The 5,328-nt window shown below is 42.8% G+C and overlaps 1 non-coding gene across 1 annotated transcript; it reads right to left on the bottom strand.

The window, feature by feature from the left end:
- Positions 1 to 1,857: 1,857 nt before the first annotated feature.
- On the bottom strand, positions 1,858 to 1,930 carry TRNAC-ACA (transfer RNA cysteine (anticodon ACA)). Its single transcript has one exon. It is a non-coding gene; the product is annotated as a tRNA-Cys (tRNA).
- Positions 1,931 to 5,328: the final 3,398 nt, after the last annotated feature.

The following is a 5,328-nucleotide window of genomic DNA, read 5'->3' as shown; positions in this document are numbered from 1 at the left end:
CTAATTTCAGCAACCTGTCCTGTCCTCTCTTCCTCTTGCCTTCAGCTTGCTCATAGCTTCTGTTTCCTCCTGGTTTCCACTTCCTCTTCTCTGTGTGTGTGTTGGCTGCCACTGCTGTCTCTCTTTGGTTCCAGGCAGCTGTGATGGGTCATGTCGAATAGAGCATGGCAATCTTTGCATAGAAAGAGCTGCAGCCAGGACGTGTGAGCACATTGCTCAGCCAGTTCAGTCCAGCTTAACACCCCATGCCTGTAATGCTTGGTGTGGTTGGGGGAGTTGGTATTGGGGGTGCAGTGGGGAGGAAAAGCAGATCTCACCCTAGGCAATAATGATTTTTTTTTCTTTTTACTGTGTGGCTTGCAGGATCTTAGTTCCCTGACCAGGGATTGAACCCAGGGCCACAGCAGGGAAAGCACTGAGTCCTAACCACTGGACCTCCGGGGAACTCTCTAGTGATTCATTCTTCATCTTGGAAATGTGTGGGAAAAAGTGGAAACTGTATATAAAAGCTCAAGAGAATTGAGGAGACAAGATGTCATTGTAGTTTAGGAGAAAATTATCAGAAAACCCTTCTTCCCTCCCTTCCTCCCACAAAAATTCTGTGAAAGGCATTATATTAATAACAGATACTTTGGGGAATCCAATTGTGTAAGATGTGGTCCCTGCCACAAGAAGTTTACAGTCTAGGACTATGTGTCTTAAACTAAAGTTTGCGGTGGGATGTTCTGAGAGAATAGCATTGAAACATGTATATTATCAAGTGTGAAACAGATTGCCAGTCCAGGTTGGATGCATGAGACAAGTGCTCAGGGCTGGTGCACTGGGATGACCCAGAGGGATGGGATGGGGAGGGAGGTGGGAGGGGGATTCAGGATGGGGAACACATATAAATCCATGGCTGATTCATGTCAATGTATGGCAAAAACCACTATAATACTGTAAAGTAATTAGCCTCCAACTAATAAAAATAAATGAAAAAAATAAATAAACTAAAGTTTGCACCCACTTAGTATGCATTTAACCTGCATTAAAAAAAATGGAATAAGAGGGAAAATTATTAGAGTCCATCACTTTGCAATAGTCAGTACTGTTTAGTGAATATTTATCTGTGTGTGTATGTGCCCACAGGATTGTGACATTAAATGTATTTCTACTGTGGGCTATAGAAAAACTGTATGTAAGCCATTGATCTAGTAGAACTTAAACCTAGAGCTTCAGTGATCACCCATGATAAAACATGCAACTAACCCATGTGCTGATTCGTATCTCCAGTCTAAAACTGGTTTCTGAGCTCCAGAAATGGCTATCCAACTGCCAGCTGGACATGTCAAACTCAACCTATTCAGCATTGCCCATATCATCTTCCTCCTCAAACTGTGCCTTTTCCCTACATTATGTGTTGTATGATATCAACATCTACCTGGCAAGTCAAATCAGAAGCCCTGGGGTTCTCTATGGCGTCTCCTTCTCCACTCGTTCTTCACACCCAACTGACCAGTTGGCCTCCTCCTCTCCATCCTCACTGGCAGTCCTTGGCTTAGGCCTTGTGTAATTTCTCATCTGGCTTATTGCCATCCTTTGCTAACGAGTCTTCTTGTCTCCAGTCTTCTTTCATGATTCCCAAGTCTGTGTATTACATCGCTAATCAAGTGAATTTCCAAAAGTTCTAATATGGTATTTTTGTTTCTGGTTGGAAATCCTTCCGTGGTTCCCCACTGCTTTCAGTTTAATGTCCAATCGCTCAGTTGTGTCCGACTCTTTGCGACCCCATGTACTGTAGCCTACCAGGTTCCACTGTCCATGGGATTTTCCAGGCAAGAATACTGGAGTGGGTTGCCATTTCCTTCCCCAGGAGATCTTCCTGACCCAGGGATTGAACCTGGGTCTCCTGCATTGTAGGCAGACGCTTTACCGTCTGAGCCACCAGGGAAGTCATTCATAAGAGCTAGAGTCTTTCTTGATTTGCCCCTGCTGCCTCTTCAGCCTCAGTTGCTGATCCTCAGCCCCCTCTCAGATTCTAGAGATACCAGCTAAATCTGGTTCCCAAACAGCTCAGGAGCTGTCATATTTCAATGACTTTTACTCCTGTTTCACATCACTTCCTTTGCTTCTTCACTTGTGTCTAAATTCTACTGCTCTTCCTGGACACAGCTCTGGTGCCACCTGGTCTTGGGACCTGTTCTGACCACACTCCAAGACTTCCCTAGAATCTTGGGCATGCCGCTGTCCCCGCATTGACCAACCTGCATGGTCACTGCTCTCAGGGTTGTCTTGGTTACGAGCTAGCTGACACCAAGCACTTTGTTTTGTCCATCTCTGTAAGATGGTCCCCTCTATAAAACATGCAACTAGCCCAAAGCCTGACATGCTCAGAACTGACCAAACATTTGTTGAAAGAACAAGTGCAGATGAAATTTCCTACTGGCCTACTCCTTGATTGTAAGGATAGTATAGTGATAATGGTAAATAATTCTTGCAAATACTATAGCTTTCAAGAGTCATTAGAACCAGAAGATTACTGATTGGCCAGATGTGCTTTATCTAATTTCTATTCTATCATTCCCTTTTCCACCGCCCCCTTCTCTGTCTGGAGCCCATAAAATGAGAATAGGAGAACATTACCATCTGCTTGTGGGAAACATCCAGGAATTCTCCTCCCAACATGTCTCTGTTTTTTTTTTTTTTTTTCTCAAAAAAACAAAAAAGAGGAAATATAAAGAAAGAAAGAGAGAAAGGAAGGGTGGGAGGGAGGAAAGAAAGAAAGAAAGACAGGCAAGTGGGCAATGTGGATCAAGTTTATTTTATCTTAGACACTCTTTGTTGTTCTAACTGTCCATCTGCAATGCTTTTTTTATGCCTTAGGGAGGTAGGCCAGGTTCTTTTGGTGCTTACTTTGGATGGGAAACTGCTTGGAAGCAGAGTGAATTTTGAGGAAACATCCAGTCTGGACTGTGTATTGTAAATACCCAAAGCTATCATATAAATTTATTTGTTCCCCACAGATCCATCTTGATTTTCTCTTTAATCTAAGCCCTGGGGATATAGTGACAAAGATGATGTGGCCTTTGTCTATAGGAAGAAGGGACATTTTTTTTCTTTGACCCTATTCTTTTGCTGTTTCAAACTTTTATTTTCTTGGATTTTGCTTAATGTAAGTGAAATCTAGCCATTTCTAAGTTATTCAGCAATTTTGTTTCAAAGAGTTCCACCTCTCTGAGACAAGGCAGAGCTCTTTTTTTTTTTTTAAAGATAAATATCTTTCTTAAAAGATATTTATTTTTATTTACTTATTTATTTGGCTGTACTGGATTTCAGTTGCAGCATGTAGGATCTAGTTCCCGCACCAGGAATCAAACCCACACCCCCTGTGTTGGGAGCAGCTGGACCACCAGGGAAGTTCCATGCAGAGTTATTCTTAACGCAAAGGTTTGGAGTCCAGAAATGGGAGCTCCAAGAGTCAATATATTCCTTATCCAAAATAAATAGACCATGGACGCAAAATATTCTCTGAGGTGTACCTTTTTAATATGTAACATGGGTGTGATGTTACCTACTGCCTTTACATGTGAGGATTCACTGAGCTAAAATAGGTGAAGCACCAGCAGAGAGATGAGTACCCAGAGATATAACGCCCACTAGATGTGACTCACTCTTCTAGTGCATCAGAAGACAAAGGGACACTGAGGCTGAACCAGGAAGTGAGTGGCACAAACACAGTGTTTGCACCACCCTTGTGATGCTGTGGTGTCTACACGGCAGAGGCACAGGGAGGGATTTTTTTTTTTTTTTTTCTTAACGTGCGATAAGTGGTGCAGTTGCAGGCTTGTGAATAAAGCAAATCCTAAAGCATCCTTTAAAGTGGTCTTTGGTGCTAGATAATGTGCCTTTCATATCTTTGAGGGGAGGTGGAAGTCAGGGAACTATAACACGTTTTACAATCTAATTAGTCGCTTGATCTTAATAGAAAACTGCCTGAGTCTCTTGGGTTTTCCTGTACTCATCTAGGTCATTTCCAGCTTTTTCTCACAGTGAATCAGTTCCCCACCTCTGTTACACAACATCTGGAGTAAATATGATTTCTCAAAAGGCCAGAGTATGCATCTTTAGAGCAAAGCTAGCCAGTATTACTCTGAATCATAACAAATAGTGGTTTTAGCTACAGCAACATTATGGAAAGATTTGGTTGAAATTCTGTTGTGGTCATTTTTTGGCCGTTAAAAACCTGACATTTTCCCAACGATATCGCCAATGTGTATTCAGAATGGCCCTCATTCCCATGCCCTCACACAAGATCTGATACTCCCTGGTTTCTAGAGCATCAGTTGATGACTCCCTGACCACTGAGTAATGTGAGGTACTCTTGGCTTGGTCCATTCTCAGATTCTGCCATGACCTCAAAGTTTCTGAATGTCTCAAGAGCAAAGAGCAAAAAAAAAAAAAATTCTTTCTGGGATTTTTACTCAAGCTATGGGAGATCAGTCCTGGGTGTTCACTGGAAGGACTGATGTTGAAGTGAAACTCCAATACTTTGGCCACCTCATGCAAAGAGTTGACTCATTGGAAAAGACCCTGATGCTGGGAGGGACTGGGGGCAGGAGGAGAAGGGGACAATAGGGGATGAGATGGCTGGATGGCATCACCGACTCGATGGACATGAGTCTGAGTAAACTCCAGGAGTTGGTGATGGACAGGGAGGCCTGGCCTGTTGCGATTCATGGGGTTGCAAAGAGTCAGACATGACTGAGTGACTGAACTGACTGACTGAAGGGAGAAATATGGTTGTTGAGCCCTTTGTCTTTTCCTAAGGCTTTGGCTGAATGTTGTGCTGGTGGCAGAACTCCCCTTTCCTCCCAGTTTCAGTTTTACATGATGCCACACCTGTTACTGACACCTTGCCACCCCCTTGGAAGAGGTCATGTCCCCATCAAGTGACTCCTCTCTATGACACATTCAGCTCTGGTCTGACCCCTCCTACTTATTCAGCGTCAGTCTCTTTCTATATTTGCTCTTTGTCTCTATCAGGCTGGTTTCTTTTCATTGCCCCACAAATGCTGTGGTCATATCTGGGTTTTGCTTGTGCTCTTTCCCACCTGCTAAGCCCTTTCTTCTTTTTTTTTTCACCTATCCAAATCCCTCTAGCCCTTCAAAGCCCAAACAGAATCTATTTTTTCAAATGTTCTAATATTTACTATTCTCCTGGTTCCCCAAACTCCTTTATTATTAATAACCAATATCCACTCATCAGTCATTCTTACAATAAAGATTTCCTAAGAACCACTATGAGTTATCACCATCCTAGAGCTCAGGATACAGTAAGACAAAGTCTTT

The sequence above is a fragment of the Dama dama genome, chromosome 14 (assembly GCF_033118175.1).
Source record: "Dama dama isolate Ldn47 chromosome 14, ASM3311817v1, whole genome shotgun sequence".
Taxonomy (NCBI): Eukaryota; Metazoa; Chordata; class Mammalia; order Artiodactyla; family Cervidae; genus Dama; species Dama dama.
This window is presented reverse-complemented; position numbering and strand designations above follow the sequence as displayed.